This window comes from Motacilla alba, chromosome 2 (genome assembly GCF_015832195.1).
Source record: "Motacilla alba alba isolate MOTALB_02 chromosome 2, Motacilla_alba_V1.0_pri, whole genome shotgun sequence".
Lineage (NCBI taxonomy): Eukaryota > Metazoa > Chordata > Aves > Passeriformes > Motacillidae > Motacilla > Motacilla alba.
In genome coordinates this window covers 73,470,813-73,498,539 of record NC_052017.1, presented here as the reverse complement: position 1 = coordinate 73,498,539, position 27,727 = coordinate 73,470,813, and the positions used below count along the sequence as shown (strand labels likewise).

At 33.2% G+C, this 27,727-nt stretch overlaps 2 long non-coding RNA genes across 3 annotated transcripts in view; one reads left to right on the top strand and one right to left on the bottom strand.

Annotated features, from left to right (window-relative positions):
• LOC119697937 overlaps positions 1-4,236 on the top strand; it is a 28,480-nt gene extending 24,244 nt beyond the window's left edge. Inside the window, exon 5 of the long non-coding RNA XR_005256007.1 lies at positions 4,191-4,236. This is a non-coding gene — a long non-coding RNA (uncharacterized LOC119697937). The remainder of the gene's footprint in view (positions 1-4,190) is intronic.
• Positions 1-11,354, bottom strand: part of LOC119697936 — an 80,453-nt gene extending 69,099 nt beyond the window's left edge. For both annotated transcript variants that reach the window (XR_005256005.1, XR_005256006.1), the window contains exon 1: positions 11,201-11,354. This is a non-coding gene — a long non-coding RNA (uncharacterized LOC119697936). The remainder of the gene's footprint in view (positions 1-11,200) is intronic.
• Between the last annotated feature and the right edge of the window lie 16,373 nt (positions 11,355-27,727).

Here is a 27,727-nt window from a genome sequence, read left to right as displayed (position 1 = left end):
TTAAATTTTGAGAATTAAACATTTCTGTGAAAGCAGAGAGAAAGAAGATTCACTTTGCACTGTGTGATCATAAGAGGAACATCTTCTAAAATATCCTTCAGATTAATTAGATATATTTCCCCAGCTTCACTCTAATTCTTTATTTAGACATGATTTTCATTCTCAAATGATTATATATTTCCATAACTGTCCAGTTTTGAAATATCTATAGCATAGACTACAATCATCCAGGTAATTGCTTTCGTATTTTTATAAGAAAGAACGATAATTTCTTGGCAAATAACACAAGCAGCCACTATTACAGTTCTTCTAATGGTAATGCTTGCATCTGCCTTACATATTAAGTTATTTAATTTTGATGTACTTATAAAAAATTATTACAATAAACTTGACTTTAATGTTGACCTATTTTGTGGTTGGGTTTTTTTGTGTTTTCTTTTTTAATGAAAACATCAACAGAATTGTAGAGGTGATACTTGCAGGTGACTAAAGGATATTTTATGCATTTATAATGGCTCCAACAACTGGTGAAATTAGGTATCAGTATTTACCATATTACTACCTAGTAACTGAGGAGAAGATGAGGAAATGTATATGTTTGCCAATACAATGGACCAGGTCATACCAGGTCATTTTATGTGGGAAATAGATATAATAGTCTCATGGGTAAAGGGTAATACTGTAAATAGGAAGTTAACAAATCAAGCTTAACTACATACTCAGATTATTCTGTCATGGAAGCTCTGTGAGGCTGATGAAGTTGGACATCTATGGTTACTTTAAGCATCACTTAGTTTCTTCATTTTGTAGTACAAACAACATTAGGTTTAATTTTTAAAATAATCAATTCTAAATAAAAAATAAATTTTAATATATATTTGTATATATACTGCCAAAACATGATTCATAGTGTCTGCTGTGAGTAGCTCCTGCTGGATAAACAGCATGGGGGACATTAAGAAAGTAAGAAACCCAAACAAGTGACAAAAACTCCTATGATACCTCTGGTGACAAGCGAGAAGACACATAGGCAGGACACAAGGGTGTTAGTGAGAAAGATATCTGTCATAGGCCCTAAGTTCTAAACCAATAGGAGAGACAGTCCTTTAAGGACAGAAAGGTCTGGGAGGTTTCTCTTTACATACATTTTTATCACCCACTTTAGGAGGTCTGTTCCACTTAAAAAAACCTTCAGTTATGATTCTGTCTTTTATTAAAGCTTATCTTTAGAGTGTGTAAGCTTTTCATGTGGCTTCTGTTATATTTGCTTTAAGCAATGTCAGACTTACCTAGAAGCCCTGGCTGACTCAAGGTCTTATCAGAGGTTCACTTAACACTTTTTCTCCAATTCAGAAATAGAATTAAAAAAACCCCACTTGGACATGCTTTCCAGACTTATATGTTATAGTTTTATAGATATGGACTTGCCTCACCAAGTTGTGATGAACTCCCTCAGTTTAAATAAAAAATAAAGTGCAGTTGGAAGTGTTTGGAATAGTTATTCATGAAAAAAATACAACTGATCCTCTGACATTGTGTCAAACTTTGCTGCAATGAAGAAAATTTGAAAACCAAAATATTTAACTCCAAATGAACTGCTTCTTTATTCACTTCAAAGAAAGTGTTCAAGACTATATTTACACATACCAAAAAATGAAGCAAAACTGATCTTGTGTCTGAGCTTGATCAGCTGTCTGCTGCCAAACGCTGAGTTTTTGATTTTTGGCTACTGAACTTGCAACTCAGTGTCTCAACTGTAAGAAGTATTCATGCTTTTATATAAGGATGCGGCTACTTGGAAATAGCTAATTTAATTTTGCTAAAAGTTGGGTTTCTCTTGAAAAATCATAGGTCAGAAACAATAGATTCTGAAATGCCTGGTTATACATCAGATTTTCATCATTTTCCAGATTGCCAGAATCAAAGGATTTCTGAAATGAGCATTACTCGTTTTACTCAGTTTTTGTGCCCTAGTCACAAGGAAAACAGGCAAAAAAGATTGTGCCAGAATCCTGATGCCATGCACACTGCTATTATTTTTTTCTTACAGATTGTGGAAGCAGACTACTTACTTTATTTCAGATGGGTTTTTGTCATTGGTCAGAGTCCAAAAATTTTAACACAGGAACATTTTTTCAAATACATATAAATCCAGTTTTTGAAAGCATTTGACTTTCCCCAAAGTTTTCTTCACTGACAATCATTAGTTTAATATTCTACTCCAATCAAGTTATCTAACAAATGCGAAACCTTTTAAAGTTTTTTTTAAAGTTAAATGTTTTTTAAAGTTTTCTCCGTTCCCATTGGTAATGTGTCCCACATATTTCTTTCTCTTCCAGCAAAGTCAATATTGTCTCTAAGGCTACTACAAAATTACATAGTATAATTCAGTAAAGCTTAAGCCATGTATTGTGAGCTCTTTTTGTCCTCAATATGGTAGAGAGGATTTGAGCAAGTTTGCTATCCACCTGCCCATAAACCACAGAACTCACTGCATTTCTGTGACCAAATATATCCCAGCTCACCAAAAACCCTGCTCATAAACCATCTTTATGACTTCAGAGTTTTGTACAATTAAGGTGTCAGTTGATAGTCATAGTGCTAGCACACAGCCCTGCAACAACTTAGAAAATGAATGAATTCTATCAATGAAATAGAAATTAATTAATTATGGGTTCTGGTTTGCTACAGAAGGTGTGAATAACTGTATTGATGTTGAACCTGTTGGTCTGTATTTACACAGCATATCTGAAGACTACTTGTCACAGTAGAAACATTAAAATTTAAAAATCATTAAAACATTAAAAATTAAAATTTTGGGGACAGCTTCAGTCACAGAAGAATAGTTCTAGCTACCAGATAATAATTTTAATGGGTGACTTTACATGTAAAACAACACTCAAGTTTCCAACTCGCAGCAAATCAAGTGACATACTGCATAAAATAAATATGCAATGGAAATAAAAATATATTTAACTTTATGTAGCCATGTATGGCTCATTTCACACTTTTCATGTAATTTCTTTGAAAAAGCTATGAAATAGAGTATACCAGCGAAAACCTTTTTATAATAAAGTATAAAAGAATACTGGATAGGAACTGACAACCAGATAATAAACGAAGCATTAAAACTAATTTCATCATAAAAAATAAAAAAAGGGGAAAAAAAGAGATCTATGTCTTTACTTAAGAAAAACAGTTTGACTCCCTAATGCTACAATAAGTCATAAATAAAATAAGTTTATTAATCTCACATAGCAAAGACACGAATGACCAAAGCTATTACTGTACCAAGCATTTTCTCCCTAATATTTCATCAGTATCAAGGTGACTTTATCCAGGAAAATCTAGCATAATACTTTACCTAAAAAAATGGACACAGAATCTTGAACACTTTATGTACCAAAACCAACTGCATATTATTTTTCTGACTTAAATGAACATAAAAGCACATCTTTACTCTTAAACCACTTTTTAGTGTAATACTCTTTAACACTCCCCTTGAAAATTGCTTTCAGGTTGTAGTCAAAGCAATACTGTTTTTTTGACCATGATATTTTCTGTGACTAGCATGATAAGACACCTTTACACTCTCATAAACAGCAGGTGTAAAGACAATTTATGATGTGGGAAATTTGGAAAACTTTGATAGCAAACATTTTTGGTTTGTTTACTCCTAACATTAAACCAGTACATTCTAAAATCGTAATCTCATTCACTGCAGCATGACCAATGCTTCTTATATTAGGGGCTACTCATACTATTTAGTATCTACCCTATTTTTTTGGTTTTTTATTTCTTAGCATATATAAAATATATTTCTTAGTATATCTAAAATATATTTCTTAGTATATCTAATAAATAAATAAATAAATAAATAAATAAATAAATATATCCCTTTGTTTGTTTCTTAGAATAAATCATACTCATTAATGCTTCCACTGCTCGCCAAAAGAGAAGACTTTTTGGTATGCTTGAAGCAATTTTGTCAAATTATTCTTGAAAAAGTAGCACAAATTTTTCAGAAAGTATTCAGTGTCTGGTGTATGCAATGGAACAAACCGACTTTGTGACTTTAAATGTTTTACTGCATATTTTTGATGGTATGTTATAATACTTCTATTAAGAAAAGATTTGGGATTTCAACTCTTTCAGTTCACTTGTTCTCTTTGTTCCCACACACTCTCCAGAGATCAATTCAAATACTTGGTTGAAGAGAATAATGCTTTTACTTTGGTAAGTGCTCACATTTGTATAGAGACTTTATTTAAGGTGAAATTTTCTTGGTTGCAGAATACTTCCTTAACAGCTTAAGCTTTCCTCTCAGAAAATCTTTAGACCTTGAGATTGCATGATCTCCTCATAAAAATGGATTCTCATTTTCTATTACAACAAATGCTTTAATCCTTGGTATTTAAAAGAAAACTTTGAATGAGTACCAGCACAGGAGTGACATATCCAAGGAAATGGCTTTCCTACTTAACTGGCTGTATCTTTTGAGTTAGAACATTTTTAGTATTTTACTGATTTACTGCATAAACTCAAATTATTTGTCAATTGTGTCTGTAATTCAGATTTAATTTCTAACTTTAAAATGGGTGAAAAAGAAAAAATGAAGCATAAGTTGCTGAAGTTTCCTTGAAAAGTTTTGATGTATAAGTATCCTGGAGCAATCAATTTTTATTTAATCTTTCTTATTTCTATTAATAAATCTTCAACTAGACACTTAATATTTCAATTACACTAATAAATTACAGGCTTTACATCTGGCATTTCCTTTAAACTTATAAGGACATTTTGGGTGTAACAAAAACTACTCAAATATCTCAACATCAGATGTCTATATGTCTTTTAATACACCTCACTGGTTTGTTAATTGTATTTAGGTCATCAAGTACTTTGAAGTAGAAATATCAGATTGTTTCAGCTCAGTTAATGACGAAACTAGCTACCAAAATGGGTAACAGAACTTCAGAATCAAAGAATCACAAAAATTTTTGGGCAGGAAAGGACCATAGAGATCATCTAATTCCAGCTATGCAGAAACACCTTCTACTAGATCAGATTGCCCAAAGCACCATCCAACCTGGCCTTGAACACTTCCAGAGATGGGACATTCCTAACTTTGCTGGACAATCAATTCCAGTGCTTCAACATTTCACAGTGAAGAATTTCTTTCTAATAACTAGTCTAAATCTACCCTCTTTCAGTTTAAAGATACAAATCCTTTTCCAGTCACTACATTTTGTAAAATGTTTACAATTGTAAAATGTCCCTCTCCAGCTTTCCTTGCAGGCCCTCTTTAGGTACTGGAAGGCTGGGGTGTATCTCTTTGAAGGAATGTTAGAAAATCAGAAACATTTTTTTTTTGCTATAGCAGACACCAAACTGAACACAGAGTTGAGTTAAAACTCTAGTTAATATCCACAGATTTAGAGGAACCTGATTTAGACTTCAGGTCAATCTTTGCGACATGTCTAACAACAACACAGTACTAAGATTATTGAATTTCAGCTGAAAATAAAGCATAAAGAATAAATACAGGGAAGAAATATATTTCTAATTCTTTTCTATGCATACTTTTACCATGCTCACTTTTTTTTTGAGAATTTCCTTGAATCAGGTAAAGAAGTATAGCAAAAATTATTCTGGAAATTGTCTAAAAGTCTCTCATGGCAACAAGCTAGTTAGGAAACACTCATCTGAAATTCAAATATAGATTCTTTAAAGTCCAGTGTAGCAATCATTAATTACCTGCATAAATATATATAATTATTTGTTTATGTCAGATTGAAAAGAGTGATGTTTATTATATAACATATTACATTAGACTTCTTGAACTATGTAATCATAAGAATTTGCAGCGAGGTTTATGTTTTGTTTTTTGGGTTTTTTTGTGTTGTATTCTAAATAATTTCATTTAGAGCATAAGAGTGGAGTTTCTTTTCTTCCAGAAATACAGTTTAAATACAGATAGCTAGTGAAATATCTAAGAGAAAAGGGAAATTCCATTAAAAATAATTTTAATAATGATTCTCACCACTTTTTTTTTTTTATCCTTAAGACATATCTTCCAAAGCTTAGTGGAAGAATCTGAAAACAAAAATGCCTAGCTCTGCGTTCTGGATATTATGAAATCCAAGCAGTTTTACATGAACCTTGTGGCATCAGGTGGTGTGATCAAAACTTGCTTGGTATTCTACTGTTTCACTTAAGGCTATCTGAGATACTTAATGTTTCTGAATCAAACCAAGCTCTGGAAATAGCATCCTAATAAAATAATAGCTGAGAACTTGGCTTAAGTTAAGAAGAATTAAAAGAAAGTCCACAATTAACTCTTCATTCAGAATTTGTTACTCTATTTAGAAAAGAGGTCACTTTATCTACTCACTGCCAGGAAAACTTAAGCCAAATTTCTGCCATAATTGCAGTTTCATCCTGTGAACATGGTATGACTGAGACCAAGATTTTAGAAATTAGAGAAATGAATTTGACATTCATGTGGCAAAAAAATCTTTCTGCTGTACTGGATTTTTTTTTTTTTTTAAGAAAAGCAAAAAAAAAAAGATAGAAAAGGCATAGCCTTTGTGCCTCAGGGCACGGGCTCACCCTCAGCTGATGATTAGGAAGTGAGTCAGCTACTGCACCATCAGCTATAGAGACTATTCTTGCTGTTTCCACTGAAGTGAGTAGGCCTAATTTCTGGTGGGAATAAAATGCTGAACAAGAGAGATCTTTGGTCTGATTTTTTTATGGTGGCCCTGGTATTTCATAAAAACCCTTTTCCATTCAGTTCTATAAGATAGTTTTAAAGGGTCATTTGTTAACTGTCTGCAAACATATAAGCCACTTGAACCAGTGGAGCTCCAATTCCATCTAGAAGCATTAAAACTTACTAGAGGCTTTTAAAATAATTAATAGTCTGAGTAAGTTCATTATCATTTAAGATCTATTTTAGCTACACATATTAATATTCTGTTTTTGTTGCAAGGCTATTTAGATACTGCCATTCATTGATAATAAGTCATTTATTCCTCATTAACTGTTAGGATGGATGTAGATACTCATTATAGCAAGACAACAGACTCATTTAACTGCACACAGTACTTGATTATACACACGAACACTGACTGGAATGCAAATTTCCTTCTACATAAGTCTCATCTTGTTTGTTATTCTCACCATGGGATAAAGTATCTTATCTGCTGTACTTTTTTCTTTTTTAGTATCTATCTTAAATTGCAAGGAAAAACATAATAAAGATTCGTGATAATATCAATTTGGGTAAATATTGACACAAGAAATAAAGGTTTCCTCATTTAAACTGCTGTTCAGTTTTAAAAATGTTCTGTGAAACCATGTGTCCTTGCTTGACAGTTCTCTTAAAATCAGTCCAATCTTAAAATAGATGAAATTCATATTTTGAAAATGTAAAGCTTTAAAAAATACTCATTACACTGGTCTTGGACACAAGCTTTTGTTTTCCACTGAAATATTAATACTGTGTGTCCCAGCTATAGAAATCAAAGGCCAAACTCTTACAGTGAAATGGAAATAAGTTATTTTCTCTATCATCTCCTGCTCTACATTAAATATGATGAAAGCGATGACTTCTTTTTCTCTGTATATCTGTATTTTCTTTGCTTTTTCTTTTTTGTTTTACCTGTTTACATTTATTGAAAACCACTGTTCGTATATGCAAAAGCACTGCAATCATCCTTCTGTTATTAGCAAATACCATGGCACATCTATGACCTGGGCATTGTACAAGCCTTTTAGTCATGTAAGAAAATTACAGCTTAGGGACAAACTGAGGCTTTGTGTGATAGGTAGGTCAGGCCTACTGCTCTATCTCATGAAAGGAGCTATGACTCAGTAACACAACTGCATTTTTAAATGCAAATTATATAAGAACACTTTTTGTTATTTTTACCATGGCCTTACTCAAGGCTTCCTCACTGCAAATATGTATATGCACACATTTTGCAAGATACAGGTTCATTCCCAGGTAGTGTACATTGGAACTTTTCTGTGCGGTCAAAGATATTTGCTCTTTTTGAAAGTAAATAGCTCTTCTTAAATGCAAACAGTGGCTCCGCATATTCCTTCTTGAAATACAGAGTATAGGTAACAAAATTCTACAAAGCCGCTTTAAAACTGGAAGGAGAACAGAGTTATGTTTTAAAGAAGAAAAAAACTTCATCAAGTCAGTTGTCCCAGATTTGCTGTTTGGCTGGTGGAAGGCCTTGCAGAGAAGCTATCAGCTGCCTAGAGCAATGGTTCTTTCCCATTTTGAACTAAAGAAATTGCACTAATGTTTGCCACCAGTTAACACTTCCACATGCAGAAATGCAGGGTTTTAGTGTGGGTAAGGTCTTTTTACATTTCTTTCTGCATACTGAAGTGACCCCATTGAATCTGGCATTGTGTTATATGCATATGCAGACAATGTGATACCTACATGTGTTGCATTTATATGTAATGTCACACATCATATGTGTAGAGCTGCATAAGACATATCTCTACATGGCAACTTAAACAAAGAATCATTAAGAGATCATATTTTACCTTTTCTTTCACATTTGGGATTTATCAAAGTCCAACCATCTAGATTTTAAGAACAAAAGTCCCAAAGAAGCATTCTGAAAAGAAGACTTGGGAAGAAATCTGTGTGGTCAAAGCATAATTTTATACTGCAGAGTAGCTCCACCTGAAAAAGTTTGACTATACTTATTGGAAATCTTTGAATATGAAGGAGACAAGACACTCAGTATCTTGCAGGACTAAACTGTTCAAAGGTCTATGAAAAAAAAGCCTGCACAGAATATGCTGTTTATAGGAAAAAATATTGAAGTCTCCTGGTGCTTCTAACTTCTACCAGCTGAATCCAGTTTTCTTGATCATATACTCCCAAAAGGAAATCACATTAAAGACTTTCTCCGACAACATTTGTATTTTCTATTCTCTTGCACTTCTTTTCACATCCTTAGAAGTTTTTGTTTTCTAATGGCAGAATATATTTTGAAAATTCTGCTACTGAGAAAAAGATGACAGATGAATGCATCTGTGAATCTGAAAAGACTACAAATATTTTTAAATCTGGTATTGGAGATCAAGAAAGAGACAACACTATAATATGTCATAGATTCCATGGCCTGAACATTTTTTTTATATTATTTCATGCTTCCAGAATTATGCAAATGCATCTTTTATTAGATTAATTCATTTGATAATTTAGATGTTATAACAATTAAAATGTCTAATATTTTAAAATCCTTCTAGTACGTAAATTACAACAAATGTAATTTATTAAGTGGACCACAAAACTGAAATTCCTGTTATTTCATGACTCTCCCCAAAAATATAGGAAACTATGTTTCATTATCCTAGCAAGCCATACTGAAACTTTCTATAAAGCAAGTGCTACTTATACTTCTTTTTAAAGTGCACAGTTTAATTGGCAATATGTCAAAGCTGATTCAATCAGATTGGTGGCATGATCAGTGACAACATTCTTCAAGTATTCTGATTCACATTAGAAATTGAAGACATATGTTGTGGGAGAAGATGCCTTAACAATGAAAATATTGCTGGTTCAGACAGATGGTAAGTTTTTTAGTGAGGAAAATGAGAGCAAGAATTTGACAGCTGAATAAAAGTTAAAACCTATTAAAACTGACAAGGTTAGAGATTTCATGGGACAAGAAGGAGGTGGATTTAAAAAAAAACCTGTTAAAAATAGTGCTTTATAAAAGAAAAAGTTTTCTCTCCTTAATGATCTTCATCACAAAAAGACATTTGCATTTTTTTTCCTAGATGCATAACTGATACAAAATAGGCACTGTTGGGGAAAAAAAACAATCCCTGAAATTCATTCAAAGTTTACCTCTTTTTAGCTTGCACATCAATACTGCTTTATGTTCCTGGATTTTTTATTCGGAAGTACTCATTCGTGGCCAGACTGTGTAGCCTGTATTCACACGAGTGAACATGTAAGCTCTTCTGATATAGACAATAAATTTAATTGCTTATTTATAGATTGGCAACACCGTATGGGATTCTCTGTTCCTTTTCAGTTCCAGACAGTGACAAAGATTTATAATCTTTGGCCATTATTTAATTTGCACTTCTTTTTTTTTTTTTTTCTTGTAATTTCAGCTGGTAAGTGTTTTTATGTTCTAGTTAAGATTATATGCCTATATGTCTATATTTGATTAGGTAGACTTAAATTTGGTGCTAGACATCAATTGTGTTTTTCAAATAATTCAAATTAGAAAGCTTAAAAGAAAAATAAGAGCTTGAAATGTAAAGAATTAAAATTACAACTACTTAGGAAAGCCCACATCTAAATGACAGATTCCAATCACAATTTATAAATGAAACAGCTTAGTCAGTGTTAGATAATCTCATAAAAAAGAAAAGATACAGAAATAGGGTAAATACTTGGGATAAAATGGTGTTATTTGTACAAAGACTAGTTTGAATGTATCGGTCAGTTTATTTACTTTGCATCATTTTAACACTTTTTCTGACCACAAGAAAAAAACCCTCCTCTGTAAAACATTAAAGAACAGTATTATATTTATGGGCATGCAGGCTTGAAATTATTCATCCTAAAATCACATTGAATCTTGATAAAACCTTTAAAAATTAAATTAAATTTAGGAGATGTTGGCTGTCCAAAACTGAGGATCCAAAATGCTACTATTCCAGATTAGACAATATTTTTTTAGAACTGTAATTCTAGTCCAGCCTTCTAAACAGGTCCCATTAGTACATTGATGTTTATATCAGGCTTTTACTTTCTCCAGTAAATACTTTCTGGGGTATTTCTTTTACCAAATAACTACCAATACTTGACATTATCTTTATTAGGTGAGTTTCATTAAAAGGACAGAGAAAGTTTCAAGATATTTATTGTATAGAATTTCATACTCTGCCTAGCATTAAGCAAAATTTCATTAAAGTTATCTGCTGGATGCTACTGCTGCTTTACTGTGCATTGATCAAAAGCCTCTTTCAATAATTCTTATAAGAGAAATAAAACACATGTACCCAGTTGTTGCATACTCATAGGAATTTAGGACAAATCTATACATCATCATCTCAACTCACCATCTCTTATTTACAGTTTTGCATATAGTAGTACTTTGTAAAAAATTGTCATAGCCCCACTCTTTTTAATAATGTTGTCTCTTACCTTTTACAGGAATGGAAGAATATGCAGATGTATTATCCAGGCTTAAATGGATGCCAGTATTGGTGCAGAATAGAACTGAGAAAGTCTTGAAATCTGCTTTGCTATTCAGCACTTTTTCATGACAGAATCTCATTTCAGATGGTGTGTTAAGGAGAGCTGATCTAGCATGTAGGGGTAACCTAAATAGTAAGTCACGTAAAAATATTATTTCCATTTTTATTGGTGATTATAAAGGATCAGAATATGCATTATCTCTCTCAGTCAACCATAAATTCAACAGAATTCAGCATGGAAAATAACATCTATATTCTACAAAAGGAAAAGTAAAACTATATAAGGAAATCATTAGGAAACAAAAAAAAAAAAAACTTCTGAGAAATTTCTCTTTGATTTTTTGACAATATTTATGTAAGAGAGAATGATAGGCATACATTTATACTACCTTCATGGAACTTTGGGGGTTTTGTATTCTGTAGTATGAATCCTTCTGTAACAAATTCTTATTACAAAAGGAATGATATCCTTTTTTCACTCTAGTCATCAAATGATTCCTGCTTGCAATATAGATGGGATTTCAGAATGCATTACTGACTGGACTTTATCATAGCAAATAAAGGCTTTTCTGCAGGAGTAAAAGTATTTTTATGGTGTGGACAAAGCTTTCCTTTTCTTTGTAAGACAACATCAAACCTCCATCCCTCAGGACTGATTTTTTTTACTGAAAGCATAATTCCTTCTGATCCAATTGTGAGTTCCAACTGTATTAAGACTGAGGGCTGGAAGTCTGCCACATCCATGTAGAATTTTAATTAGATAAAATTATGTGCTCAGACTTAAGCAAAGACTTAAACTCTTGTTCAGTCAGGATCTATGTCAGTACATTGGCAGGAGCTTAAAAATACAGCCAAAAGAAATTAACAAAAGAAGACCTCTTTAAGGTAATGACTTTGCCTAGGACTTCACTGAGTGTACAGTCAAGTCCAATAACTGATGAAGAAGTTTAATTTAAAGATAGAATCAAATTTCTACGGTTTCTCAAACAGCAGTGTGAGATGAAGCTTTGTTCTACCTGCATGCAAAAGAGTCCTAGGCACTTAATGATATTAGAGCAACTAATTACACTTCAAAATTTTAAAAATATCCAGGAGTTTATATTTTTTTTAACTGTAAATAGATCAAAACAGAAAATCTATTGCATTTCAACTTCTAAAATTTTTTGCTACCTATAAACAAATAAAAATTTCATGCAAAATTAATTTCTCCTCCAAAGACACTTGACAGAATACTTTCCTAATATCCAAATTAGGGCAGTTAATTTTTCAGTATTTTGAAATTGTTATAGATTTTCTATTTCTTTATAAGAATAAAATTAAATATTACTTATATGCTGGCTTAAGCAAATAGACTTGCTTCCTTAGAAAAGCAAAAGAAAGTTCATGAAGAAAGCAGTCACTAACTGGAATGAAATATTATGGTAAGTATATAATAATACTCTTATTCTCTTGCAGAAAATAGAATTCACACCCAAAACCAGGTATCTAACAAAATGGATAAAAAAAACGCCTGCAACATAACCCTTTCTGTGGTCTATTTTTTTTAATCTCCATATTTTAATAATAAATAGAGTTTATATTTTCATTATAGACATTTAAGGCCAAATCTTCTATATACGTTGCTTTGTTGCCCATCCAGAACTTCTCTGTGTCTTCCTCAGTGCATTTCTAGATCCTCTAAGACATTTTTTTGGTAACTTAAAACATTCAATTTTTGCAAGCCTTCTTTATGTTAGGGTAGCCACAGCACATCATAACCAGTGTTCATATTTTGGTATGAACTTTTATTTCAGTTCTTTGTGCAGTCTAATATTTTACTTGCAAATTCAGGTTTTGTACTTAGAGAAAATAGTTACCTATCTTTTTCAAATGAAGCTTAGCTTACCCTGCATTCTAAATCATTGTAGAATATTTGAGATTAAATAAAAGTGCTGTATCTAGTAGAATAAATTAGAAGCAGACCTAAACAGAAAAAGCAGAGATTAGAACATAAATTATTGTATGATTTTTAAACTGAAGAAAAAAAGTTTGATGCTAAAAGAGATTCTCATCATAGGATTCTTGCTTAAAGGAAAATCAAGTGGTGTGGAAAAATTAAGATCTACCAATTGAAACATTTCGTTTTGAAACCAAGTGGTTAGCTGGGGACACTGGGAGACTCAGAAATAAAGTTAACAATTTTTATTATATTTAAATATAAATGACTGGAAAAAGAGAAGGCATGTCTGATTTCCAAAAATAAAAAAAAAGTTCCTTAATCTACAATTGGGCTTTTAGCAGCCAAGGAAGTGAATGAAAAATTGTGTAGAAACTATGCCCAGAAGAAATAATTAATTACTTATTATTTAAAAGTCACATTACTTTCATAGGTGGATCAGGAGTAATTTCACAATTTCATGGAAAACCTGAAATACAAATATGTCATAAACACATTGGTATGCCGCAGAATGTAATCCTACTTAATAAATTTTCCAGTTTCCTGAACACATGGGGCCCTGCTATTGTACCAAGACAAACAGCCAAATTCACAGTGGATGAGATGTGAAGAATGTCTTGAGAAGCATCGTGCCTCTATTGACCTCCAGGGTTCTGCAGTCACTCATTAACGCCAAACAGGTAGACTGCATTTGTAAAATATTTTCTGGGATGTTTCTTCTTTGCTGTGACTTACAACAAGGTTCCAAGTGATATGATCTGGGGAGGAAAGAATACCCAAATCAAAATAAACATTTTTTGGGTTTTTTGAGAAAAAAGAGACCAACTAAATACTATCCACAAGATTACAGCCTCTGCATTCCAAAAATATCACAAACTAGGCATACATTAGATAAATTAAGAGAAAATCTTTACCTGTAATGTGAAAAGCAATTTTTAGGTGTCTTTGCATTCCTATAGAAGTGGCAAGTTCAAAATAAGTAACTATCATGCCTCTGTGTCCCCTGGTTCTTCTGAAATGGAGAAGAGTGTATTCAAACCTCTCAGAAACTTTTGTTTTAAGCATTTCCCAGTTGTATTTCTGAGTCAAAGGAGAGCTCTGTATCTAACACCATGGGTGCGGAGATGAACATTTTAAGCTACCAGGTCTTTAACTCCTCTTCCATCGCTCCTCCGTATGTTCTAACACAAAACGCTTCTGTTCTTTATGTGTCACTCAGTAACATGGTTTGATGACAAATTAACTCTTAGAAATTTTGTTTAAAACAAAAGACCATTTTTGTTGGATTTTGCCTCATAACCACTCTTATTTTCCAGAACATATGTCAGTGATCCTAGAAAGATTTTTAATTTATTTCTTTTTTATTTAGTCATCCATTAGAATAAAAGATACAAACTCTTAAATCACAGGTAAAATTAAATAATGTAGTTTATCACCAAAAATAAATTAAAAGAAATTTAATGGAAAAGTATTTAGATGCCAGATTGAAGACTGACATATATCTGCCAATTACAAGTGACAACATTTTATTATCTAAAGAGAAAGAAAAATTAAAATCCTGTATACATGTTTGTCTATACCTCTAAATGTTTTGGGAATATATATGTAGAAAAATAAATGTGAACTGTCATTTAAGAAGGCTTTTATTCCATAATATATATTAACATGGCAAAGGAAATTATCTTTAAAAAATTGATTTAATAAAAAACAGGGCGCTTCTCTGCATTGCCCATCTTATGCTAGTTGGACTGTTTCTATGCAAATAAACTCCATGTTTACTTCAGCTAGGTACCTAAAATTCAGACTACATAAACTTGTTGAACACTTATACAGCATAAGCAACATAATTTATTTGGCAGCATCCTAATTAATTTGTATTTTACTGCTTTAGAAGTGGGGTTGAAATGTATTTTATTTTTAATAAGCCTTATGTTACTGAGCTATAGCTTTGCCCTCACAGTTTTATATGACAAGCAGGATTACAGAGTAAAGAAGATAAATTAACTGTCCTACACAATGAAGTAGATTCTCTGCTTCCCTCAGCTCTGGTATGTGGTCACATGATGGTGATTTTCAACTGCACTACTTAAATAAAAAAATCTTAAATAAGAGCAGCTTTTTAATGCTGTTCATCACTTACATGATAATTGTACTAATATTGTTAACATTCAGAAGTCTGTAAATATTTTTTACAGTCTACTGAAGTGTTTTGATGTGGCATTTATCAAACCAAGGAAAAGACAAAGAAAAAATAAGATGTACTACTGTGAATTAAAAGATAACAAAACCGATACAGTAGCACTGATTCATAATGTTTGTATATGTCTACACTCAATTATAGCAAGAAGTTCATCATATTGCCAAAAAATTTTATTCCTTTGGTCTTTGACCTTCCTTCCCTCCATTACCACAGAAAATTAGAGGTGAGGTAAACACTTAATCATTGGTTTATTTGAAATAGCACACATGTAAATACTATTTGCTGGTATTCATAGCCTTCTTCATCCTTATACCAGCTTCTGACAGAGCAGGCGGCAGTCAAATGTTTAGCCTATGACAAACAAAGTATTTTTTCATCAACACATTATTACATGTTGCAAATTTAGTACAATTCTTGGAAAGAATGGAAATTTTCAGAGAGAATGGCCTGGCCTACTTTTGTTACTTAATCATTACAAATTTTGGCTTGGAGGTATTATTTGAGCACATTAACCCCTGAAACTGTATATTTATAGAAGTACATATCAGATAAGTAGTATACATTTCTTTTTTCATTCTTTCCAAAAGTAATGTTCTATAGGTTTTTGGTTTTACCTGGTTTTTTACATGAATATTTCAGGCATGAGAGAAAATTAAAATGTACACAAGCATATTTGGAATAGTATGGTAATAGCAAAGATTGTTGTAATATCATAATTCATCAACTGTTATCGACCTTGACTGCTGCTACTTTCATATGTGGATCTTTGTAAAACTCTTCTAACATAGTGGTATTATATTCAAGGGTAACTTATCAAAGAAAGTTTTAAATTTCTCTAATAAACTAGAACATTTTAATGTATGTCAGTGAGAAAATACATTTTAATGTATATCAGTAAGATAATACATACATATATTATCTTTTAATTTTTATTTAGCCTTACTGGTTGTGAGGCCAAATCCAAGGCTAAATCTGCAGCAATTTCCTGAGGATCAGTTTTTTGCAATGGAGAACTTCTCATTGAGAGTCAAGCTCAAAAATCTGTAATCAGAAATGTTTGGCGATTTTTAAGAAGTTTTTTGAAAGGTACATCTTATATTAGAGTGGTGTAACAGGAAAATAGTTAATAAAAACACATTTTGAAAATAAATTTAATATATTTTTAGACTGATAACTCAGCAATAAGAATCAATCAATTTGACAGACAACATAAATGCTATGCCAAGAATTCTATAATTAAGGTGATTTTTCATAGTAGTCTCAGAATTAAAGTAAAATCTGACAATTTGTTTCTGGAGGAAATGGTAATGGAGATGCATCACACCAGACTCTAATTGTGTATGGGTGCAGTACTCTATTTTCTTAATGAACAATAGGTTTGGTTTTTTCACCAAAAATAAAGGAACCTTTAAACAATCAGCAGAAGTAAGTTGAGTAAGGTGAATATAAAGGAAAATTAAGTCCAGATTTTTTTTACCCTGTACTAGCTCGGACTAAAAATGTAACCTATTCCCACAAACTATGTTATCAATACTCATAAAAAGAGATCTTCCAGAAAAATTACCAGCTTTAAACTTAAAGAATAATGTAAGCCTATAAAATCTTAGAAAACAAAGGGATTTAAGTTTTTATCTGAATTACTACTTCAGCTCAGTCAGTTGTAATAACGCTTACTGGTTATACACAGACATTTGAAAATCACAGTTACAGAAATGTGTTGAATGAATGTAAGACATTAAATGTTGCCATGAGAATGAAATGTTTCAGATGTTGTAAATGTTTTCTTTCCTTATATTTGGTTGAAATGTATTGCAATATACTTTCTTGACTGATAGCTAAGTTGCTTCTTACTCTTATTTTTCTTACCAAAATACTCTTAAAAGTCTATTAGAGGCTAGGAGCTCTTTGCCAAATGTGAACCAAGAAGACAATCCCCATCCAAAGAATTTTCAAACTAAGTAGAAGATGAGACAACAGATGGTCTGAGACAGATGGTTGCAGACTATGAGTGGTAAAATAAAGCCCAGAGATGATACTAGGCAGTGGTTTTAAAACTCTGTAAGTTTAACGATTGTCAGATGCTTTGAAGATAGCATGACAAAACAGAATTTTAATTGGGGTTCTGAGGAATAGCAATGAAGATCTGAAGACATTTATAGGGGCTTTTTCGTTGGGTGAAATTAACATTTTTATTATATATGTATACGTCTATCTATATAACTATACATATATATTCATGCATATATAGATAACTGCCCGAAAATATTGTAAATGATGATAACTTAAGTTTTATTTGGCCACAAGATTCCCCTCACTAAGGTGAGATGAAATGATAGATGAAAGGTAATTTAGACAATAACCTAAAAAAATATGGTTCAGGAAACAACTAATTTAAAAGTTTTGAGATAGCTTTTTGTTATCTTAGGGCATTGGTTTGCATGGACAGGTTTTGGCATTTGGGAGAGCTGTAGGGGCAGGTGTCTGTCAGAAGCTGTCAGAAGCTTCCCCCATGTCCAGCAGAGCCATTGCCAACTGGCTCCAGGACAAACCCACTGCTGGCCCAGGATGAGCCAATCAGAAAAGGCAGCAGCACCTCTGTGATAACATATTTAAGGATTAAAAAAGAATTAAAGTGGAGATCCAGTTGAGAAGGGAAGTGAGAGAGTGGCTTTGGTGGACACCTGTCATATATCCAGGGTCAATCCTCCACTAATCTAAGTCTACGTTTCATTCTGAAGATGTATTCCCTCAGATAAACTGGTATTTTTAATCCATATAATATTTGTGTGAATAGTTTCCCAATGTGTGTTCTTTTGAACAGTATCCCAGATGAGTCAGTTCTGAGAGGGATCTTACACTCTTCTAAATGAACACAGGTTATTGACAAAACATAAGCTCCACATATTTTTGAAGGAAGTTTCAGGGTTTTGAAGCTATGAAGAACAAGCAAATGAACAAAATTCCTGCAAGCAGTAAGACACTTTGAGCTCTGGTGGAATACTCTTGGCTCACAGGTAGAAATTCTGCATTGTCTTACAGTGTGCCTTGACATGACCTTCCATTCACAGTGACAAGGGTTCATGGGGATGCTTCCCTGATTCCCATACCAATTGACAAGTGTAAATAATAATCTGCTGGTGCTGAAGAGAAAACAAGTATTGATTCAGACACTAATAACCAAGGAGTTCTCATAATGTCAAAAAGCTTAGTTTTATCATGTTGTTATTTAAAAGGAGGAAATGCATGTTTACCACACTTTCTTTTTTTAACAAACTTCTACCATAGGCTTGAGTTACTTTATTTGGAACCAGTATCGAGAACCAAAACTCAACAAACTTCAGAAAATTTGTGGCAACATTAGTGAGAATTGATTCTGGCACTTGTCAGTCAACACGAAAAACCAATCGAGGTAGTGTGGTGGTTGACTGTGGCTGAAAGTCAGGAGCCCATCAAGCTGTTGTTTCACCCCCTCCTCAACAGGACAGAGAGAGGAGAAAATAAGATGAAAAAGAACACCATATTAAGGTAGTTTCATAAAGCAAAAGCAAGGGCTGTGTGCAAAGGAAAATAAAAGATTAATGTCTCCATCCTATCAACAGGCAATGTCCAGCCTGTTGACAGGCTTCCTGGGAAGTTGGATTTCAATACACCTTGCAGCTGCTTCAGAAGATAAATGTTATAATAATAAACGTTTCCCCCGGTCCTCCTTCCTTCTCTTGGCTTTTTAGTGCTGAGCAGGCATGGTACGGTATGGTATGGAATATCCCTTTGGCCAGTTTGGAGGAAGGAGCAATACACCACAAACTGTACAGAACAGTAGATCTGCCAGAATGCTTTAGTACCTCATGATTTTGATCTCATAATTCAAGAGAAATGTTTTTGGAAAGGTTTTCTTATATGGACTCTCACTAAGACAATGGAAGTGCCTAACCCAGGAGCACTATGGCTGGAATATTGCCATTGCAAACAGAACAAGAACTGATATTAATTTTTATAGGGACTGACAGTGGGAGCTGTGGTTTGTGAATGACAGTAAACCAAGATGCTACTGACACTAAAAGAGTCCCTAGTCACAAATGAAGAGACAAGTCCAGCACTTTAAAGCATATAGCTGCAGTACCTAGAAGTTATAGGGAAAAGAAGAGATGATTATTTGAAAGAGTATAGTTCAATATGAGGTATCCAGAATAATTTCTGCTGGATGGGAAAGACTACATAAAGTTCCAAGGGAAATATGAAAAGAAGAATAACAGGTGGAAGACTACAGGAAATAGAGTGGCCTTGAGCTCTGTACTTTAAAAGCAAAAATCAAAACAAAATTGGTGCAACATAAGATTCTGAGTTTGCATGATACTCATGTCTGCAGGCCCTCGGTTCCTTTCAATACATAATACTTGCTTGGAATGATTAGTAAAATAAATCCTGACCAATAATAAGAGATCTTCAGAACTGAAGGTTGGATATTTGAGTAAAAATGAGCTGGTCTCTACAAAAATATTGAATTGCTTATTGTAGTTTTCAAACTTTATAGTATGATTTTTAAAAAAGGGGAAAAAAGCATAATTATAATAAATTCAAATTTTCAGTTTGGTTTTTTTAAAATTCTATTTTGATTTTTTTTTCTTTTGTCAATTCAGAGGAATTGTGTAACAAGTCTGCATTAGATTTTTAGCTTTTTTTCCTCCCCTTCTTTTTTTATCTAGTTTCATTATGAGAAAAAGGGAAAGGCAAAGAAAATCCATGTAAAATTTGTAGCAACTCAGATCTTCATCTTGTTCACTATATAAGGGTGAATATCAAAATACAAGCAAAAAATAATACAAGTTTATGAGGTTAAAAATAATATCTATGTAAAACTGAAATAATTTTCAAAATGTCAATTTTAATTATTTTTAAACTTCATACTGTAAATACATCATCTTTCAAATCCAGATGAAAAGAAAAAAGTCTTCAGTGATCTTCCTAAATTCCAAATATTTCAATTGGTGTTAGACAAAAATATTTGTTATGTAATCCTTTCTATATGGCACAATTCTTTCTATATAAATGTCTTTTATTTTTGCCTATATTAGACTGTGTGTTTGAGTAAAGTGAAAATAGCTAAACTTGATACAAAGAATAGAAGTACTATAAAAGGATACAAATCCCCTGGTTAAATAATAATGTAAAAAAAATAGTCTGTTTTATTTGTGTATTTTCAGTGCTTAATGATTGGATGTTGCATTCTGGATCAAGTGAGTAATATTTATAGCATCTTTGCAAAAAGAAATTAATAATAGCTCTTTTTCCTTAGGCATTAGTTGTATAATATTAATAACTTAGGGGAATTCTTAGGGGATAATATATCTATTTTTTCTTTGTGTTTATATACAGATCTGGAATTTTCACTATGGTTCATGACAGCTTTTTGAAGAAGCATTTTGCAATGTCAAAGACATTTCTTAGAAAGCGGACTATGTATGGAAAAGAGTTTTTACTCAAGTGGGATGAATGTGTAAATGTGTGCAGGTACTTTAGGATTTCTCCCTAGGTTTTTTCAGTATCTAGTATTTGAAAGGCTTCAGATTAACTGATTTGTTAATAGCCTGACCAACTCTTAAAATAAGGCTACTAAGCCAAATGTTTCATTTTTCAGCTTCTGGATTTCAGTCTTTGGAATCAGGAGGATTTGTTTCTATTTGTTTGGTCTGTTAAAATATATTCTCAGTGAAAAGGATATCACAAAGGTAATATTTTCCTTTGATATATAGGAACAGTATGTATACATGTTTTAATATGTTTTGGGACAGACTACAGGAGAAAAAATTGATTTTCTGATGTGTTTGTTTCTCAAGACTCCTGAAATGATGCAAAGTGAGGAAAGATAATAATTGTGTTTATAAAGTCAGGCTTTGGTACATTAGATTTTCTCAGATAATTAGTGCAGTTTTAAAAATAAAATAGTTCTCACAAAGAATCGAAAGGGTATACTAGCTACTAACTTAAAATAGCTCTAGAGAACCTTCTACTATGTGGAGTCATTATTTTTTTAATCGCATTTGATGTCTGATTTCATGTTCACTTCTCTTATGCTGATTTAAGTTATTTTTCTCATAAAGTACGTTTTGGTCAATTTAACTACAAATTGATTTGTAAATACATGGTAAAATAGTTAATGGTTAGGTTTTCTCACTGATGTTTTTTGAAAAAGTACTGTTACTGCTCACTCTTTTCCTCCTGTTGGGAAGAATTGTATCTTTGAAATGTATTCACTTTAATCCAATTGTGCTAGGCTTTGAAATTATGATGCTTCTTGTTCATCACAAAATATCCTCTGTATTGGGTCTGGCTGAGATAGAGCTAATTTTCCCATAATAGCCCTTCACTGATGGGAGGTGAGGAGTAGCAGAGAGGGCTTACACCCCTCCCCTCTGTAAATCACATATTTAAGAATTATAATTAAAATCTGCATTCATCACACAATCTTCACTCACATCAACAAAATCAACGAACCAAAACAACAGAAAAAATCCCTCCACAAAAAAACCAAAATAACATAATTACAACACCAAATGGAAGTGTATAATTTAAGCAAAATCTACTTGTTATACATTCACCACAAATACAACAAAAATTCCCCATAATCATTTCACTCTAACATTGTTCAGTACTTTGTCTTGCCCCTTACCTCCCATGATAACTATCCTTATGTAAAAATCCTCATGATATCTCAGGTTTTGGCACCAAAAAACCTGTGGTGGGTTGTGCCTGGATGCCAGGCACCCACCAAAGCTTCCTTCTCACTCCCCTCTTCAGCTGGGGAGAGAAAATATAATCAAGGGTTCATGAGTTAATATAATGTTCAGGAGAGATCACTCACCCAATACCATCACAGGCAAATCAGACTCAAATTGGAGACATTAATTGAATTTACTACTGAGAAAATCAGAACAGGATAATGAGAAGTAAAATCCTAAAAACACCATACCCCCACCTCTTCCTCCTTCCAAGCTCTATGTCCTCTGCCCACAGTGGTACAGGGAGACAGGGAATGGGAATTATAGTCAGTTCATCACAAATTGTTTCTGCTGCTTCTCATAGACAGGCATCTTTCCCCTGCTCCAATTTGAGGACCCTCCCAGAGGAGATAGTTCTCCATTAACTTCTCCAGTGTGAGTCCATCCCACAGGCAACAGTTCTCTGCAGACTGCTGCAATATGGGTCATTCTTCCATGGAGTGCTGTTTTCAAGGACAGGCTGTTCCAGTGTAGGTCCTCCAGACAGTCACAAGTTCTGCCAGGTAACCGGCTCCAGTGGGGGCTCCTCTCTCCAGGAATCTGCAGGTCCCTGCCAGGAGCCTGCTCCAGCATAGGTTCTTCATGGGTTGATAGCCTCCTCTCAGGCATCCATCTGTTCCAGTGTGGGTCTCCTCCAGGGGCTGCAGGTAGATCTCTGCATCCCCATGGACCTCCATGGGCTGCAGGGGCACAGCTGTTCCATCAGGGTCTTTACCACAGGCTGCAAGGGAATCAGCTCCAGCACTTGGAGCATTTCCTCCCCTCCTTCTGCACTGACCTTTGTGTGTGCAGGGCTATTCCTCTCACATATTCTCACCCCGTTCTTTTCTGGGAACAATTAAATTTCTGATTGTCTTGTCTTGACCACTTACAGATCCATCCTGGAGTTGGCTGGTATTGGCTGTGCTGGATAGGGGGGAAGTTTCTGGCAGCTTCTGAGAGAAGCAATCCCTGTAGTCCACCCCACTATCAAAATCTACCCATGCAAACACAATGCCCCCTCTTTCATTTTTTTTCCCACATCAGCACTCTTCTGAACCTGTATTCTCTCCTTACACAGTACCCAATCATCATCTTAGCAACAAATGTGTACATTTGCAATATAAATAAGAAATTATTGAAGCAGTAAAGGAAAACAAATTGCAGTGTTCCCAACAATTTTAGTTTATCAAATCCCAGTGAAGATCAGAGGAATCCACTGTCTTCCCAGTTACAAAAATAACCAAAAGCAACAAAAAAACCCATGCTTCTTTATAAAGCTGGGAATAACTGTAGTTACCTTGCAATATTCCTGTCCTGTAAACAGAACCAACACAGGCCAATGTCATAAAATCAGCAATGAGAAAGTGTCAGACACCTACATAGCTCCTCATAAATATTATTACAGCCCACAGATACTCTGTTATATTTTTTTTGCTCTCAGGAAAAAATAAAAGCTAGAAATCTTATGAACTATATTGATAATACTTGGTTGGATGAAACAGTAACAAAAAGAAATACAGTAGAACAAAGAGAATTTTTTTTAAACAATCCATTCAAAGCCTACATGAAGATTGAACCTCATATAAATGCAAGGAATAATGCTTTTCTGAATTTAAAAAGATTAGATTCTTTTTTTTAATCAGAATGTTTTATTCTATATTATTCTGGGGAAGTACAAGAGAACTTGTTTTAATAATTTTTGAAGATGTGGGTTCAGAAATTCCAGAAGAAGATTGGTGCTCATTGAGCAGTAATTTGGGAAGAAATATAAAGAAAGGGTGAAAACAGACTATTTAATTGGTGATTGTTGTTTTTTTCTATGAGATAAGCAGTCTTATCTCACAGTTCCTTCAGTGAGTGTTAAGGATATTCTGCAGTTTTTTAGTGCCCAGTTCATTGACTCAAAAGCAGGAAAATATTCTCCTTCTGTCTTTTCTCTTACCCAAATTTTACAAATCAAACTCAGTCATTTCTTTACTGTCATTAAAATACATTTTCACTAGTGCACAAAGTTTTGGCTAATAAGAAAGTATATAATACCAAATCTATTTTAAGTATTCAAGTATTTTTTAAAGATGTATTAAAGGAAGATAGAGCACAGTTTTTTGAACCACAGTGATACTGTATCAACCATGGAAACAAATGGAAAAAAATTAATGCTGGTACACTTTCAAGCTTCACAGAACAAGCTCTTAAGATAACACAGTATAATCAATAATGAAAAAGTCTAAATTGCAATTCGGTCTTCTTGTATAAAAATGAAACTTTTTCTAGTTTCAGTCTTCAACTTAATTGAAGTATTATTGAAGAATTCTTTTCCAAAGGGAACTGTTATCCCTATGAAATGAAAACATTTATGAGGAACAGCTTAATGACCGAATAGTTTCTTCCTTTGTAATGCCAATTATTCTTATAAAGAAGATACAAATAGAAAATGGGTATCCAGTTTCAGGCACAAAACACATGAAACAGGACTTTCAGATGAACAAACATTTTCATCAAATATGCTAAGACTGCATATTTTCATTACAGATCATTGCTTATCTGAAGTCAGACTCACAAACATGCTAAAAGATGTTAAAAACTAGACATTTTGGAATATAACTTTGCCTATGCAAATTTGTCAATTTCAGACACATGACTGTGCAAATCCAGGTGTAGTTTTGATATATTTTCTCTAAATGTGTCAATGCTAGTAAACAACTTGAAATAGAGGACTTTTAGGTGTCACTTTTAACGGACAAAAACCCCAACCAAACCCAAACCTACTGTGCTTATGTATATTTCCCTCTGAATAGTTCTCACTGTGGCTGCATCTTATTATTGCGAGGGAATTTCAAGCACATACTCAGTTATATGGTGATTTAAGCATGACTTTAGCCAGGAGTCTGAAGTCTAGCACATACTTAAATGCTTTAATTTCAAGACTATTTTTTATTTACAACACTACTGCTGACATAAGTCCACAAATGGGGAAGCAGATTGCAAATAATTTTATCTTCTTGTACATTTTTTAAAAATCTGTACAGTATTCACAGCTTTTATAAAATCAAAAACAGTAGTGTAAGAAATATTGTAGCTCCCTCTAGATCTAAAAATCTTCTCTTTTTGGTCTCATGCTGTCTGATTCTATAGATTAATATTAATCACAGAATGGATTTGGTTGGAAGGGACCATAAATTTCATTTAGTTCCAGCCCCTCTGCCATGGGCAGGGACACCTTTCAATAGAGCATGTTGCTGACAGCCCCATCCAACTTGGCCTTATGTCACCAGTGACAAAGTAAGAGAACAATCTGTCTGTTCCATCTATTTCAAAATATGACCTAAAGAAAGACAAGCAATAGCCCAGCTATCCCCAAACAAACTAAAAAAAAATCCCAAAAAACGAAAAAACCAAAACCAAAAAGCAGTTCATGAGATGATGTTCATATGATCTTATATAGGTGTTAAAAGAGTTCTTTTTTTCTGCTGTAGTGCTGTAGTTCAACTGCCATCACTCAGAGAAGTCAGGGAAACTTCCATATACCAGATAAAAGAATACATAATAGTTTTTTCTTAATACTGTTTCTGAAGTTTTTGGTAAATGGGAATTTTATAGATCTTTTGGGACTACCTGGAACAGATCTAAATTCCACTCTTTGGCAATCAGGGACAATCACAACGCCCTTCTCATAAATTCATAAATCACTTGCAGTCTTCCAAAGGACAGCTGCTCCTGCAGGAATAAATGAGCTAACATTGCACCTATCAAAGCCAAAACGAAGTATGATAAAATCAAACAGTTGTAAGGGGCCACATGGATTAGACTGCAGGCTTAAACCACTAAACTGCTAAGGAATAAATTAAAAATAATATTGAATGAAGAAAAGACCTTCTCTCTTTCACTTTTGATTAAAAATGCAAACTTTTTTTTCTTATTATCCTCCCTGTTTCACTGGGAGGGTTTTGGGGCAGTGAGCAAGGAGCTGTGTGGTACTTAGACGCTGGCTGGGGCTTAACCACAACAGTTCCCTGTAACCAATGTTTCTTGAGGTCAAAGATCTCTTTACTTGGCAAAGCAGGACATCCAAAGTGCCTTGTTTACACTGGTTTATATCAGCCTGTGAAGATTTTTGGTAGGCTGTGAGGAAAGTAATCACCTTGAACAGAGAAAAAAAAAAAAGCTTTTGCCTCTTTTGGAAGTTGTTTCCTTTTTGCTGATGCATTCTGTGATAAATGAGGATGCAGATTCACTTCTGGTCATCAGCACCCTTAACACAGAGCACAGATAAATGATTTGTGATGAGTACTGACCAGTTCCAAATAAATTACTGACACTGGAAAAACCTGCCATTTCTCAGCACAGAATAGTATTTTAGTGAAAAAAAAAAGGAAAAAAAATATAAATTAAATTTGGTATTATTTCAAAATAATTAATTTTCTCAAAAATAATAATTAAAAATACTCTAGGAAATCTCAGAAGTGTACCAATTTAATATGTAAGTATAAAAAAATGACACAACATAGACATATTTTCCTGTGTCTCAATCAAATAGTTAACTGACCAACAACTACTTCAGCTACAGTTATTTTCAGGTATTCCTAAAACAAAAAACTGGCAACCTAAATACAAATACAAAATAAAGAGTCCTTAATACTACTTTTCAAAAAATCAGAAATTAATATTTCCATATTCAGTTTATCTTGCCATTTTTATAGATCAAGTCAAACTCAGAAAAACATTTTTTACTGAAAAATAATTTAATTAGATTTCATTGATGCAGCTATTATCAAAGTCTCAATAGGATTTTTTTTGCATACTTGATAAGAATTTATAAATCATTAATTTTATTACTGTCAGATAATTGCAAATAATAGTGAAGTCCTGCCTAGATATTTAACACATCTGCTCATATCTCGAAATGCTTAAAATCAAGGGATCATTTGAGTTCTAATTTGAGGATTCTACAGCTCACAATTGAACATCATATGTTAACACAAGAAAAGAATCCCACTTAAAATCTTTTAAACTCATTTTAAAGACACAATCCTGAGTTTTCATTTTGAATTCTTTTGCTTCTGGGATCTTCAATACATCACTACTGTGGACACATGACTTACCGAATTCTATATCTTTATGGCCCTTAAACAGGTTACAAAGCCTCCAAAGCAGCACTTATGTTTTTCTCCACTCCACAGTTAGATTAGCACTTTGTAGCTCTTAACTTTTTTTGGATGAGGTTTGGTAGGATATATAGTAACTACAGGCATAAGGGGACTATTGTTTCCTCCACTTTGAAATTCTTTAAGTTTATTCAGACTATTAGAAAATATTACGTAATTGTCTTTGCTTACTGCTTACCACTGTCTCTGCTATATATATTTTCTTTCATGATATTGTAAATTATTTTAAAAAGTCTGCAGAATTTTTCCCTTTTGGTCAATGATAATTGAAAGTTTATCTATGATGCAATACAACTGTATCTGGAAATACAGTGACAGAAACAGTATAAAAGCAATTCCTCTGCCAGCACTTCTCTATCTCCATATACTTAAATTAATTTTTGCCCTCTGCAGTAGATATCAAACCAACAAATAA